Genomic DNA, 16,784 nt, shown 5'->3' on the forward strand with positions numbered 1-16,784 from the left:
GTGTATCCTTTACGGGTGCAGGAGATACATGAGATACAGAGGAGGACACTCCATTATGTTTGGGGTTTTGGGAGGGCATGGCTCAGTAAAGAGTTGGTCATGTCAAATGTATGCATAGGAGGAGTAGGACTTTTGGCACTGGGGCCGAGAGTAAAGGCCATGTATGTAAAACAGAGGTTTGTGTGGGAGGGGGTGAGAGGGGTAAGGGTTGGGAGTGTGATGGAGGATGTGCGACGGTGGTGGGGAGGAAAGGAATTAATTGAATGCGAGAATATGCTCAGGCTATTGTTAGTCGTCGGAGAGGCAGCAAAACTTAAGGTTGGAAGGTTGGTGGAGATGAGTAGGAAACCGGAAACCATGCAAGGGGTATCGGTATACCCCTTGGATAATTGGGGAAAGATTTGGTATGATTTCCAGAAGCTTAGATTAATGCCGAGGGTGAGGGAGTTAGTTTATAGATTTGTAATTGGAATTTTAGCTTCAAAGTCTGCCTTGTGTGTAATGGGTCTGGTGAGGGAAGCGACATGCGAACATTGTGAGGAACCGGAAATAGCTTTTCATGCCATTTCTGTAAAGAGTTGGGGGAGGTACGGTTGTGTTTGGCAAGAGTTTTCAGGTTGATGGGTGGGGGTAAAGTAGAGATTCTGAGAGCCCTAACATTTAAAGTACGAGGGGTCTCTGAGAACGTGAAAAGAGCTATTATGTACGTAGTGGCAGATTTCTTGTATTTTTCTTGGGGATTGAGGGACAAAGGAAGGGGGGGGATTAGAATTTTTTATATTTTATTTAAAAACGCAATACACAATTGTACATGTAGACAATGTAAACAATGAAACGTAACCATTATATATAACAAAAAGCTCCACATTCCCTACCTTAGCACTAAACTTATACTTAAGAAAACACACGTTCAACTAAAAAAGTTTGAAACCCCCCAGAAAAAACTCCATCACACATACCATACATTTAACTAAACTAAAGACAGCCCACATCTTCAAATACAGGTGGGTTTAGTACATCCAAAACTGCAGCCATAAACACAACATTCAATATAACTCAAAGAATGTCACAGGTATTTACATTTTACATAAAACTGTATGTACGAAGACATTCTCAATTATCCAGAAATTCTTTACACACTTACTATTGTTGTATATTAAACTTCATATACAAATACATAATACATAACACCTCAAAAAATTACGAAACAAATAAAGGTTGGAAAATAACAATCTCCACACCTCACCACAGAAAAAACTAAACACAGTATAATATAACAAATGATTCGTCCCACCTCACTTCCATACACAACATTCATCCCACAAGCGAACAAACACTACATCATCCTACAAGCGAACTTACACAATCACGTATATTTAGTAATATTTTTCAAATATAATTTCCATTTTTAAGTAACAAACTACTTCTACCATATAATAAAATATACATAGTCATTACTATTAAACATTAACTTAAACAAGTACTGTATTCTCATTCTATAGACCGTAGCATTTCTTGCATCACCATCCTAACCCTACTTTACACATTGTACATGAACACATGTCCTTATGTACCCATCACGTCAATAATATTTGTGAGGGAAAAGTTCAATAGATAGGAGTAGCGATATAGTAACAATAGTTTGATTGCCAGCTGCTTGTTAAGGTAGGGTCAGTCTAGCTCCGGCTATCCCTTCCCCTCCTTCCTCCCCAATCCCGAAAGGTGACGTGTGGGGCTCCAGTCCAAACAGTAATCACTAGACTCATAGCTCCCAGCACTACTGTAAGTACATGCCTGCCTTGTATTCTAGTGGATTTATTGGTTGAAAGCTTCACTTTTGACCAATAATAAACTTAGTCCTTTCAGTCTTGCTCTAAGTTGACTGTTGTAATAATCACCACATCTTTTAGGTATTGTACTTATCATGGAGAGTTATTTCTTAAGCAGTGGGTAACCTGTCTATCTTTCCAGCTTGGATGACAGAGAGGGTCACCTGCCAATCAACGAGTAGAATTGAAGGAGACGGACTAACGTTCATTCACTGCCTGACCATGGTAGCGTGCGGTTGTGCTCTGCACCCCTCTGCTGTTTGTAGGCGAGCTCCCTTGTCAGTTACCTGGCTGCAGTGGTGTGAAGTGGTGCTGTCACGCCTCTGTTAACAACATAGGTGCACTGTGATTGTCAAGATGGCGGTTAGTTTGAGACGCAGGATAAATACTGTAGGCATTGAGCTACTTAAAGGAAAGGAATGATAACGCCTAGTTCTGCGCAAGTCTTATTTCCAAAGATCATCCGGGAGACATATGGTGTACAAGATAGTGACTTGTATGGTGTAGCATTAAAAGGAAGTCAAAGAATATTCGTCAAACTGCTATCAGCTTCGGTTTATGAATCGTTAGTCACCAGGTTTCAGGACGTAAGTCTTAGCATCACACCAGCTGTCAGTGTAAGTGATAGATGTTTCACGGCATTATACGTGGATCACGTTAAGCAACGTTCCCTTTGAGGTGGACGAGGCAGATATAAGGAAAGTTTTTGAGACATATGGGACGGTGCATTATGCTCAACATGGTACGTGGGTGGCAGGTGCCTATGCTGGTTATCCAGAGGGTTCTTTCAACCTCAAAATGACGTTGAGGCACCCAATACCGTCCTATGTGTATCTACAAGATTTCTGGACGCAGGTAGTGGTAATGTACCCAGCACAACGACGTACATGCCGCCTATGTGGTATGATCATATAGCGGCGACCTGTGACAAGTGAAGACGTGTGCCTGGACCTGCGGTGGATGTCGCAGCCCCTGCTTCAAAGGTGGCAGGTGAAAAACAAACATCGGATGGAGGGCGTGGTGTTTTGTGGAGCGAGATAGTGGATCGGGCACACAGGACTGGCGGCGAGTTGGAGTCCCTCCCCCAGCTGCCTGATCAGGTATCGTCTCCTGTGGATAAGGAGGAGCAGCAATTACAGGAGAAGGTTCTCGAGATTGAGGAAGAATTGGTGGAGGTGTTGAAAACTTTGTCACCACCAGAGAGGGACGTTACATCTTGGCGTGGTGTCATCTGAGAGCCGTCGCTTCCAGAAAGTCGGAGACATGATAATTTGGGACGTGATGGTGGTTTGGAGTCGTCCGTTGAATCATTAAACCATTCTCAGGTAGAGGTGGAGGTTCATCGAGAGGCAACATCTGATCAAGATATGTGTAACATGACGGTCACGAGAAAGAGGGCGGCTACGTCAGATTCTGATGACGTCCTTATGCCTGCACAAAGACCTGGGAAACAGACTGAGGAGAAGTGTGAAGGTAGTGGTGTAGGTGGTGGTAGCCATGATAGGAGGCACCGGAAGAAGGGGGGAGGGAAAGAGAGCACTCTGAAGGTGTCAAACTTAAATTCAAGCTCTGGAGTTGTAAAGAGTGATGAGAGGAGGCTGGGGTGGAAACTTTAATAGGCCTTAGGTGTATGTCTGTAAATGTTAATGGGTTATGTAGCGGTATGAAGAGAGATTGGTTTCGTAATTTCCTGAACAAATCTAGAGTGGATGTTGTGTTCCTGCAGGAGCACAATTTTAAAGAGGGTAGGGTGTTGGAGGTGGCAGGATTTCGAGTAGTTACCCTGCCATCTCCCAGTCTAAAAGGTGGTGTGGGAATTTTAATAAGGGAGACGAGCCCATTTGTTTTGCAGAGAAGCGAGGGAGGAGGGGGAGGGAGGGTGTTGCGTGTGGATGGGTGGTGGATGGGTAAGCGAGTGTCTTTTGTGAGTGTGTATGCGCCGGCAGAAAATAACATCAAGGTAAAAAATGATTTTGTGTGTGAGGATCTTGTGTTTTTCTTAAGTGCTCTGCCAGAGGTAGCAAAAGTTGGTGGGGATTGGAATAGTGTAATCAGGGTGGCTGATGTGGACCCAAAAGGGGCTGGATATATGTCTGTGGCTCTTAGGGATTTATTAAGGGATGATAGGTTATGTGATGCCTTCGGGGGGGCGGTGTGGGAGACTGAATATACGTTTGTTAGGAGTGGATATGCTGCGAGACTAGATAAGAGTGTACCTCTCTCGGGGAGTGGATGTGAAATCTTTCAGTACTGTGGAGGCTACAGTGTCAGATCATAGGGCAGTGGTGGTGGAGGTTGGGTGGGGGACGCTCGCGGACATATATTTAATTTCCAATAACTTCTATATAAGTGTATTAGGTGATGTGGAGGGGTTGGAGGGGTTTTCAGTCCTATGGAGGGAGCTTAGTGTGGAAGAACAGGGAGTGGATGACATTGTGACATGGTGGGATAGTGTTGCAAAGGAAAGGATTAGAAAGTTTTATGTGAGAGAAGGGAAACGTATTAATAATTTAAAATATGGACTGCCTAACTATTTAGAGGATAGGTTAAGAGGTTGCTATGGGTGGGGGGTTGGTGGGAATAATTTTCCTATGGATGAAATAGCTGAAATAAAGGAGAGGTTGAGGGTGTTGCAAAATGAAATGTTTCAAGCTGTAAGGGTGCAGGCAGGGGTGGAAGAGGTGCTTTGGGGCGACAAGCCGTCAGCGTGTGTTTTGTGGCATCAAAAGCAAAGGCAGGCGGTGACAGCTATCCCATGTTTAGAGGTAACGGAGATGGTTGGGAATTACAGAACAGGGCAGGAGATACGAACCACAAATGGGATGTGCGTATGCGGAGGCTTGGTACGAGAACTACTGGAACAGTGGGGGGGGGGGGGTGACGTGGCGTTGGACAAGGTGTGTACGTATGTGACGTGTAATTTAGGAAATAGTGATAGAAAGGCTTCAGGTGGGACTATTACAGCAGAGGAAATAGAGAATGCGTTAAGGGGAATGAAGAAGGGGAAAGCACCGGGTATTGACGGTTTCCCAGTAGAATTTTATTTACAACATTGGACGTTAATAAAGGGATTTATAGTTAGGTTATTTAATCGTATGAAGGAGAAGGGTACGTTGGGGGAGAAGCAGGTAACAGCAGTTGTAGTGTTGGTCCCGAAGGTCAAGGGGCAGCCCACCCTTCGGGAGTACCGAGCCATATCACTGCTGTGTGCAGACTATATATATATATAAGGTGTTCGCAAAAATTTTAGGTAATAGGTTCAAATGTGTTGTGGGAAGGGTAGTGTCAAAATCTCAGTTTGGGTTGCCAGGAAGGTCAATGTTTGAAGGACATGGGATACTGAGAAGTTTTGTGGAAGCTAAGGGTGGGGGTGAAGGGGCGGCTTTGTTGGCTCTAGATTGGCAGGGAGCATATGATAGAGTGGAAAGGGGAGCTTTGCAGGTTATACTTAGGAGACAGGGTTTTGGGGAGGAAATAGTCTAGTGGGTAAATACGCTATACAAGGGGGCGAAAATGAGGATACAGATTAATGGGTGTATGGGGAGGGATATTGCATTGGATAGAGGCCTTAGACAGGGATGCCCCATGTCCCAAGTATTGTTTGCGTTTTTCCAGGACCCCTTTTGTAGAATGGTTGACAGCAGCTTATGTACGCCATGTGAGGGAAGTGTGGGGGGTGGGAGGTCCTGGCCGGGTTTAATTGGATACGTTGACGACACCACTGTGCTCATTCGTGAAGGGATGTCAATGGGAGTGTTGGACGAGGTTGTGCAATTATTTGGAAGTGCCACGGGTATGCAGGTAAATAGTGCGAAGTCAAGGTGCATGGGGTTGGGTTCTTGGGTGGAGATGTAATGTTGTTAAAGAATGGGCGATGTCTTTAAAGATTTGTGGTATTATTTATAAGGATGACATGGTTGCGGCGCGGGAGGAAAACTCGGATAGGTTATTGGAAAGGATCGTGGGGCGTCTAGGTGTTCTGAGACCCCAGCACCTAACTCTTATACAGCGAGTGATAGTCGTAAACATTTTACTGTATAGTAAGATTTGGCATGTTGAAGCTGTGTTCCCAATTACAGGGACAGCGATTGCGGGAATTCTAAGAAGGGTGTACAAATTTTTGTGGGGTTCACGTTGTGATTGGTTACGGAGGGAAGTTGTAATGTTACCTGTAAGTCAGGGTGGGTTGGGGTTGATGGATTTGAGACGGAGGGCTAAATGTGTGTTTATTAAATGGGAAGTGTTGCGTGAGGGTGTGAACGCGGGGCAGTTGGGAATGATACACGACAGGCTTGGTGTGTGTGGTATCGAGGAATGGAGTTGAGGGAATGCGAATTCGTTTTGAGGGCTGTGATGTTGGTTAAGGAACTGAGAAAGGTTCGTATAAGGGTTGTGTGTAGGTTACTTGTAGGTAGGTGCGTTATCCCAGTTGAGGGTTTGTTCCCCATGTATGCATGGAAGAGTGTTTGGTTTAGATTTAGTAAAATGAAGTTAAACCCTCGGGCGCGTGAGGTGATGTTTCGTTTCCTGCATGGGATCCTTCCGTCTGGTGAGATACTACGAAACAGACAGGTTGTAGAGGGCGGGGTGTGTGGTATCTGTGGAGGGGATGAGACTGCATTCCATGTAGTTTACTTTTGTGAAGGGCTAGAGGAGGTTAGGTGCTGGTTAAGTAGGTTGGTACAGAGGGTGGGGGGCCGTGGGGTGTCGGTTCTGCGTGCTTTAAGTCTAGATACGGGTGGGTTAGACGAGGGTGTCATAAGAGCTTTAGATTATATCATGGTAGATTATATATGTCGTGGGTGATGAGGGGGAGAGGGGATAGTGAGGAGAGAAGAAAGGTTATTGTGGTAACGTTCTATCGTACGATGTGTCGTAACAGAGATTTGGATGGGAGGAGGTGGGATCAGGCTTTCTCAGAGGGGTATAGAATGCTAACGTTAGGGATTCTCGTAAATCTGTGATTGATAATGAGTGAGTGAAGGGGTTTTCATAGGTTGGAGGGAGTCAGGGGGTCACAACGGGCTCTCCTCCTTTGGGGGGGGGGTCGTGAGAGTGTTGTGAATGTGGGTTTGGAAAGGTTTCCTGGTTTTCATTGAGACTTTATGGCAGCCAAGTGTGGATGTAGAGCTCAAGGTCTCATTATGTTAGATATAACACTTTACAGAATGTAGGTATAATATAGTAGATTTTTTTATGTATAATTTGATGTGTATCAGTCTTGTATGACACGATTCTTGAGTAGTAAGTTATTTGCGACATGAAGTGTGTTTTAGTTTGTATTTATGTTACTTGCTGAGTTTTTGCACGGTGAGATATACTTATATACTGTTTTGCTTTGTGCATACAGTGCATCTGATTAATGTGATTTTGTGAAACTTTTTGTGTGTACGTGTACTCGCCTATTTGTACTCACCTATTTGTGGTTGCAGGGGTCGAGTCTTAGCTCCTGGCCCCGCCTCTTCACCGGTTGCTACTGGGCCCTCTCTCTCCCCGCTCCATGAGCTTTATCAAACCTCGTCTTAAAACTGTGTATGGTTCCTGCCTGCACTACGTCATTTTCTAGGCTATTCCACTGCCTTACAACTCTATGACTGAACCACCCAGGGAAGTACTACCGTCCTGCCAGATGACTGTGAAACAAAAACCTGTAACTGTTTTGCATGATGGTAGGATTGCTGGTTTCTTTTTCTGTCTCATAAACACGCTAAGATAACAGGGATATCTTGCTACTCCTACTTACACTTTGGTCACACTTCACAGACACGCACATGCATATATATATATACATACATCTAGGTTTTTCTCCTTTTTCTAAATAGCTCTTGTTCTTTTTTATTTCTTCTATTGTCCATGGGGAAGTGGAAAAGAATCTTTCCTCCGTAAGCCATGCGTGTCGTATGAGGCGACTAAAATGCCGGGAGCAATGGGCTAGTAACCCCTTCTCCTGTATACAATTACTAAAAAAGAGAAGAAGAAAAACTTTATAAAACTGGGTTGCTTAAATGTGCGTGGATGTAGTGCGGATGACAAGAAACAGATGATTGCTGATGTTATGAATGAAAAGAAGTTGGATGTCCTGGCCCTAAGCGAAACAAAGCTGAAGGGGGTAGGAGAGTTTCAGTGGGGGGAAATAAATGGGATTAAATCTGGAGTATCTGAGAGAGTTAGAGCAAAGGAAGGGGTAGCAGTAATGTTAAATGATCAGTTATGGAAGGAGAAAAGAGAATATGAATGTGTAAATTCAAGAATTATGTGGATTAAAGTAAAGGTTGGATGCGAGAAGTGGGTCATAATAAGCGTGTATGCACCTGGAGAAGAGAGGAATGCAGAGGAGAGAGAGAGATTTTGGGAGATGTTAAGTGAATGTATAGGAGCCTTTGAACCAAGTGAGAGAGTAATTGTGGTAGGGGACTTGAATGCTAAAGTAGGAGAAACTTTTAGAGAGGGTGTGGTAGGTAAGTTTGGGGTGCCAGGTGTAAATGATAATGGGAGCCCTTTGATTGAACTTTGTATAGAAAGGGGTTTAGTTATAGGTAATACATATTTTAAGAAAAAGAGGATAAATAAGTATACACGATATGATGTAGGGCGAAATGACAGTAGTTTGTTGGATTATGTATTGGTAGATAAAAGACTGTTGAGTAGACTTCAGGATGTACATGTTTATAGAGGGGCCACAGATATATCAGATCACTTTCTAGTTGTAGCTACACTGAGAGTAAAAGGTAGATGGGATACAAGGAGAATAGAAGCATCAGGGAAGAGAGAGGTGAAGGTTTATAAACTAAAAGAGGAGGCAGTTAGGGTAAGATATAAACAGCTATTGGAGGATAGATGGGCTAATGAGAGCATAGGCAATGGGGTCGAAGAGGTATGGGGTAGGTTTAAAAATGTAGTGTTAGAGTGTTCAGCAGAAGTTTGTGGTTACAGGAAAGTGGGTGCAGGAGGGAAGAGGAGCGATTGGTGGAATGATGATGTAAAGAGAGTAGTAAGGGAGAAAAAGTTAGCATATGAGAAGTTTTTACAAAGTAGAAGTGATGCAAGGAGGGAAGAGTATATGGAGAAAAAGAGAGAAGTTAAGAGAGTGGTGAAGCAATGTAAAAAGAGAGCAAATGAGAGAGTGGGTGAGATGTTATCAACAAATTTTGTTGAAAATAAGAAAAAGTTTTGGAGTGAGATTAACAAGTTAAGAAAGCCTAGAGAACAAATGGATTTGTCAGTTAAAAATAGGAGAGGAGAGTTATTAAATGGAGAGTTAGAGGTATTGGGAAGATGGAAGGAATATTTTGAGGAATTGTTAAATGTTGATGAAGATAGGGAAGCTGTGATTTCGTGTATAGGGCAAGGAGGAATAACATCTTGTAGGAGTGAGGAAGAGCCAGTTGTGAGTGTGGGGGAAGTTCGTGAGGCAGTAGGTAAAATGAAAGGGGGTAAGGCAGCCGGGATTGATGGGATAAAGATAGAAATGTTAAAAGCAGGTGGGGATATAGTTTTGGAGTGGTTGGTGCAATTATTTAATAAATGTATGGAAGAGGGTAAGGTACCTAGGGATTGGCAGAGAGCATGCATAGTTCCTTTGTATAAAGGCAAAGGGGATAAAAGAGAGTGCAAAAATTATAGGGGGATAAGTCTGTTGAGTGTACCTGGTAAAGTGTATGGTAGAGTTATAATTGAAAGAATTAAGAGTAAGACGGAGAATAGGATAGCAGATGAACAAGGAGGCTTTAGGAAAGGTAGGGGGTGTGTGGACCAGGTGTTTACAGTGAAACATATAAGTGAACAGTATTTAGATAAGGCTAAAGAGGTCTTTGTGGCATTTATGGATTTGGAAAAGGCGTATGACAGGGTGGATAGGGGGGCAATGTGGCAGATGTTGCAAGTGTATGGTGTAGGAGGTAGGTTACTGAAAGCAGTGAAGAGTTTTTACGAGGATAGTGAGGCTCAAGTTAGAGTATGTAGGAAAGAGGGAAATTTTTTCCCAGTAAAAGTAGGCCTTAGACAAGGATGTGTGATGTCACCGTGGTTGTTTAATATATTTATAGATGGGGTTGTAAGAGAAGTAAATGCGAGGGTCTTGGCAAGAGGCGTGGAGTTAAAAGATAAAGAATCACACACAAAGTGGGAGTTGTCACAGCTGCTCTTTGCTGATGACACTGTGCTCTTGGGAGATTCTGAAGAGAAGTTGCAGAGATTGGTGGATGAATTTGGTAGGGTGTGCAAAAGAAGAAAATTAAAGGTGAATACAGGAAAGAGTAAGGTTATGAGGATAACAAAAAGATTAGGTGATGAAAGATTGAATATCAGATTGGAGGGAGAGAGTATGGAGGAGGTGAACGTATTCAGATATTTGGGAGTGGACGTGTCAGCGGATGGGTCTATGAAAGATGAGGTGAATCATAGAATTGATGAGGGAAAAAGAGTGAGTGGTGCACTTAGGAGTCTGTGGAGACAAAGAACTTTGTCCTTGGAGGCAAAGAGGGGAATGTATGAGAGTATAGTTTTACCAACGCTCTTATATGGGTGTGAAGCGTGGGTGATGAATGTTGCAGCGAGGAGAAGGCTGGAGGCAGTGGAGATGTCATGTCTGAGGGCAATGTGTGGTGTGAATATAATGCAGAGAATTCGTAGTTTGGAAGTTAGGAGGAGGTGCGGGATTACCAAAACTGTTGTCCACAGGGCTGAGGAAGGGTTGTTGAGGTGGTTCGGACATGTAGAGAGAATGGAGCGAAACAGAATGACTTCAAGAGTGTATCAGTCTGTAGTGGAAGGAAGGCGGGGTAGGGGTCGGCCTAGGAAGGGTTGGAGGGAGGGGGTAAAGGAGGTTTTGTGTGCGAGGGGCTTGGACTTCCAGCAGGCATGCGTGAGCGTGTTTGATAGGAGTGAATGGAGACAAATGGTTTTTAATACTTGACGTGCTGTTGGAGTGTGAGCAAAGTAACATTTATGAAGGGATTCAGGGAAACCGGCAGGCCGGACTTGAGTCCTGGAGATGGGAAGTACAGTGCCTGCACTCTGAAGGAGGGGTGTTAATGTTGCAGTTTAAAAACTGTAGTGTAAAGCACCCTTCTGGCAAGACAGTGATGGAGTGAATGATGGTGAAAGTTTTTCTTTTTCGGGCCACCCTGCCTTGGTGGGAATCGGCCGGTGTGATAATAAAAAAAAATAATCTCTCTGACTCATTTGTGTCTTCAACTTCCAATTGTGGCCTCTTGTTTCTGTGTCCCCTCCCTGGAACATCCTGTCTTTGTCCACCTTGTCTATTCCATGCAGTATTTTATATGTCGTTATCATGTCTCCCCTGACCCTCCTGTGTGTGTGTGGGTGTGTGTGTGTGGGTGTGGGCGTGTATATATATATATATATATATATATATATATATATATATATATATATATATATATATATATATATATATATATATATATATCCCTTTCTATTGTATTGAGCCTTTGTCATGGGTCAGACGTTATGTAATACTTTATATATGTATGACTCGATTCTTTTTAAAGTTTATAATTATGGTCTGTACCCTGATACCGGTTTGGTGTCAATGCTAAGTTCTTGATGTTAAGTTTTAGTCTGTATGGTATACAGACATATCTAGATGGTTTATGTTTTTTTTCGTATGTTGGTATATGTAAAGCTGTATTGTTAGGGATACGTATGTAGATGTTCTATTAAGATTATGATGTTAGGTTTTGGTTTTTTGATTAATGCGAAGGATGAGATTTAACTGACATAACTTCTTTGTATATTTTATGTTCAAGTGTATTGAGCCTTTGTCAGATGTCATGTTATATGTACAAGTTATATATATGCAAGGTTTTGCATTAATGAATGTGTATATATGTCAATTCATGACCCTGTGACAGTATTTTTTTAGTTATGTTCTTGCCGTAAGTTCTTGTTGTATGTTTGGCAGCAATATCTTGCGTGCATATAGGTGCAATCCGTTTGTCAGTTAATTTGATTGAGATCCATACTGTTTCTTTATTTTTATGTTAAACTGTATTGGTTTTAAATAAAATATAAAAAAAAAATCCCGAAAGGTGACGTGTGGGGCTCCAGTCCAAACAGTAATCACTAGACTCGCAGCTCCCAGCACTACTGTAAGTACATGCCTGCCTTGTATTCTTGTGGATTTATTGGTTGAAAGCTTCACATTTGACCAGTAATAAACTTAGTCCTTTCAGTCTTGCTCTAAGTTGACTGTTGTAATAATCACCACATCTTTTAGGTATTGTACTTATCATGGAGAGTGATTTCTTAAGCAGTGGGTAACCTGTCTATCTTTCCAGCTTTGATGACAGAGAGGGTCACCTGCCAATCAACGAGTAGAATTGAAGGAGACGGACTAACGTTCTGAGATGTCCCGAATTTTGATCCACTTACCTGTTTGTGTATGCAAGTAGCAGGATATAACCCCTCATCTTTGCAGTGGAGAAAACCTGCTTTCCTGTCATCTGGAAGGATTATTGAAAGCTAGAAAATCTGTGAAGAACGAGCCGGTGGGTTGTCGTCAACACCTGCGACCCTCCCTCCCCCATCATCAGCAACGGCTACGATTTCAACAACACGCAGTGTCACCAACACCAGACACCCACGTTTTATATACATTTATATTAGCGTTGAATTCAGTTATCATTTATATTTTTCATTTTTCATTTTCTTTAATGTAGGATTAATACTTCATATTTAAGTGTTTTATATTTTATATTTTCTAAACAATAAAGTGTTTTGTTTGTCAGTTTTTATTCTTTTTCTATACATTAATTTTCCTGAGGAGGAGCCAGCCTTAGTAATACTGACTGAAGTTGTTACAGGGCTGAATAAGCCTTCACAAGTGGCGACCTTGCCAGGATCAACTCTACGGAATCAAGATTCAACTCCATCTCGAATCTACCATTGGAACTTCAACGCCGCATACCACAGACGGTTACCACCAGCCATGAGTAATCATTCTCTATGGTAGGACTACAGTACAGGTATTTAAAAGATTTGGTGATTGTTATAGTCTCAATTTATTGTAAGTCAAGTCAAGTCAAGGCAGGAATTCTAGTTAATTCTGCCATCTATTTTTGTGTGAGCTTGAAACACTTTGGAGGATTAGACTCTCGGGACACAAGATTTTCCAGTGACAATTTGTTTAATTGAGCTCTTTATTATATCAAGGGAACTGTCATAGGACACACTTGATTTGTTGGTGAGAAGATTGGATGGTCAAGTGACCCCATTCTACTTACTGTTTGCTCGGAGCTGGCATAGAACCCTTCATTTAATTAATACATATTGTTTAATTGAAGCAGGGATCGAGCCCTCTGGTTTATTTACAGTTTGAGCGGAGCAGGAATTGAACCCTCCGTTTTCTTTAATACCCGTTTCATTTCCCCTGATAGTTTAAGTTATTCTTGCAAGCATGGAGGAATACCAGTTTTGGATGAACCCTGGAAGTAAGTTAGGAATAACAGGGAAAAATTTAGAATCTTTCATTAGTGCTAAGATCCAGGAAAGACTTGAAAGAGAGAACTGAGAGAGAAGAAAGACAGAAAGGAAAAGAGATGAAGAAAAGGAGAGACAGAGAATCGAAAGAGAAGAGAAAAAGGAGAAAGAGAACCTTGAAAGACAGGAGAAAAAGGAGAGAGAGAGAATTGAGAGAGAAATCCAAGAAAGACAGAGAGAAAGAAGACAAAAAGGAGCATGTTAGACTTGATCGTGAAGAAAGAGCTTGAGAACGTGAGGAACAAGCTAAAATACGTGAGGAATAAGCTAAGATACGTGAGGAACAGGTTAAATTAAGAGAACTTGAGGAAAGAGCAAAGGATAGAGAAGTTGAGGAAAAAACTAGAGAACATGAGGAAAAAGATAGAGAACTTGAGTTAGAGAAAAGGATCGCGAGCTCGAAAAATCTCGCCTTGAATTAGAGAATAAAATGTTAACTTTGACACAACAACAATTAGAGGAAGGAGTACTTGAACATCATGCAGCTAGTGCACATATTCCAACACCTAATTTACCTCCCTGTGAATGGCCTGCTGACACCTGGGCTACCAGGTTAGGAATGTTATTTTCTGGTACCGCTTTGAATATCTATGCAACTTTGTCGCAGGATATATGTAATTATAACCTACTGAAGAAGGCAATCCTTAAAGCATATCAAAAAACCACTAATTCTTACAGGAAAGATTTCAGGTATGCCACCTTACAGCCTGGCCAGAACTTTCAGCAGTTACAGGTAACACTCTTTCGTTTGTTAGACTTTTGGATAGTGTGTTCAGGAATTGATCACAGTTATGAATCTCTTAGAGACTTCATGGTTGCTGACCAGTTCCTGACAGCTCTTCCTCACCAGATACGAACATTCATTAGAGAACGTAACCTGATTAAAGCTGAGGAAGTTGCTGAGGCTGCTGACCTGTATGCTGAGGCTCACAATTCCTATAAAGACCTAAAGGGATCGAACCCTAAGGGCAAGGGTTCATCAGACCTTAAGAAATCAAAGCCTCTAGTGGAAAGTAAAATGACTTCTTTTATTCCTGTTTGTCATTTGTGTGGTGTTAAGGGACATAAACGTCCAGATTGTCCTTCTAAGAAGGTCCAAAAAGTTGGAAGATGTTTTAAGACTGTAATGACCAAGCACCCTTCTGTTCAGGAACAGTTAATGTACTTAATGTATCTACCATTTTACGAGACACTGGATGCACATATATAGTCATTTCTGATAAGCTGTTCCCTAACCTTAAAGAAACTCATTCCTCTGCTATACTTTCAGACTACTTGGGCTGTACGGACACTTTTCCTACCATCCATTGTTACATTAGGTGTAAATGGTTCACAGGTTGGTCTGAAGCCGTACTAGCTCCCATCACTTCTTGCTCCGTGCTAATAGGTAATGTAAAAGGTGCCATTCTTCCTTCTGAGATTGACCTTTCATCACCAAAGATCCTCTTCCTGTAGAGTCAGAGAAGCCCTTCGAAAGTTCAGATGAGACAATGTCTCGAGGTAGTAGGATCACCGGTTCACTTGTTAGATGAAAGTAAAGATATCACCTCCGATACCATAAATGTCTTGACTAGGGTTCAGACCAAAGCCCAGGCTTCTCCTACTGTCCATCCTTTGATTTTACCTAAGCCTTTAGATGTATCGAAGGACTCCTTTGTCAATTTACAACGTAATTGCCCTTCTCTTCAGAATTGCCATAATGCCGCTAAACAAAATCAAGTTATCCAAAGGAAAAACTTTTCATATAAATTTGAATATATAAAATGTATCTTGTACAAGTCAGTATTCAAATTAAATTCAGATGAGATAGACTATTCCATCTTAGTTGTTCCAAGTCAATGCAGAGATACTTCTTAAAATGGCTCATGACCTGCCAGTGGCCGGACATTTCTCGCATCGTAAAACCTTAAATAAAATTAGAGAAACCTATTTTTGGCCAAAAATGTCCTCAGATGTCACTACCTATTGTAGATCGTGTAAAGTTTGCCAACTGTCATCCTCCCGAGGTACCAGGCGAGTACCTATGGTCAAAATGCCTATCTTTACGGTACCGTTTGAAAGAGTAGCTATTGACATCGTTGGTCCTTTATCTCCACTTTCATCTGGGGGACATAGATATATATTAACATTAGTTGATTATGCTTCGAGTTTCCCTGAAGCCGTTCCCTTAAAGACCATAACTACTACAGAGGTGGCTGAAACCCTTTTGTCCATCTTCTCCAGAGTGAGCATCCCTAGAGAAATTTTGTCTGACCGTGGGACACAATTCACATCTGACTTAATGCAACATCTATACCAACTTCTGGGAGTGAAGCCTCTCTTCACCACACCCTATCATCCCAGCTGTAATGGGAGGATTGAGCACCAGCATTCGATTCTCAAGTCCATTTTAAGGAAACTTTGCTCCCTAAATAATAAAGTGTTTATGTTTGTCAGTTTTTATTCTTTTTCTATTCATTAATTTTCCTGAGGAGGAGCCAACCTTAGTAATACTGACTGAAGTTGTTACAGGGCTGAGTAAGCCTTCACAATATTCATTGAACTTCACCGAATACTAATATACAACCCATACTGAGTACTTGAAATTCTCTCTTTACATACTGCTATAATGTATGATAAAAATCACACACATTACATTATCTCATTATTAGCAGTACATTTGGTACACAGACATTTATCATGCCCGCATGTCCTTTGCTTTGATACAACCACCAGTCCTGATAATACATTACCACCTATTCCAAATTTAACTTATCCATTACATACATCAGTAAACCATCGTGAGTATGACCGTATACTTTTCACATTCACACAAATATTGCTTATTTCCATGTCCATAAAAATCTTAACTTTTCCCTTACGAACCACCACAAACTTACTTAAAACACACTCCACAACTACGCTGCCATTTCACACCATATCAAGGAACTCCTCATACGTTCCCAAATTCTGAGACGAGCCCGGTGCAACCCCTGAAATTCCTAACACATCCCTCCCCCCCCCTTTTTTTTTTTTTTTTTTTTTTACTCCGCCAACAAACCTCTGACATTCATACTTCGATATCCTTCAGGAAAAGCCCTTTCCCATCTACTTCCGTATATCCCCCTATTACGACTAAGTGTTTTGTACATTGTTGCAGCCAATACCTTCTTTCGCACCACCCAATCCCCATTACCCCTCATGGCCCATGATGCGAAAACAAAATCCGGTATAATGTACACCAAAGCACGCTGCACACTCTTCCACACCTCCCACATCTAAACTCAATGCCCTTAATACCGATATCCCTCCCCCACCCACCCTCCTCAAAATCCCACCCATCCACTCCCGTATACACTCCAAATTTTTACAAAAATATACTGCATGAAAAGCTGTCTCCCTATCCCCACACACCCTACATACGTCCTCCACCATCAACCCTCTCTCCCGAAGCACCACACCAGATGGCAATAT

At 42.0% G+C, this 16,784-nt stretch overlaps 1 long non-coding RNA gene across 1 annotated transcript in view; it reads right to left on the reverse strand.

The window, feature by feature from the left end:
- Positions 1–1,256: 1,256 nt before the first annotated feature.
- Positions 1,257–16,784, reverse strand: part of LOC138853271 (uncharacterized) — a 63,856-nt gene continuing 48,328 nt past the window's right edge. The window contains exon 3 of the long non-coding RNA XR_011392471.1: positions 1,257–2,939. This is a non-coding gene — a long non-coding RNA (uncharacterized lncRNA). The remainder of the gene's footprint in view (positions 2,940–16,784) is intronic.

This window comes from Cherax quadricarinatus, chromosome 27 (assembly GCF_038502225.1).
Source record: "Cherax quadricarinatus isolate ZL_2023a chromosome 27, ASM3850222v1, whole genome shotgun sequence".
Taxonomy (NCBI): domain Eukaryota; kingdom Metazoa; phylum Arthropoda; class Malacostraca; order Decapoda; family Parastacidae; genus Cherax; species Cherax quadricarinatus.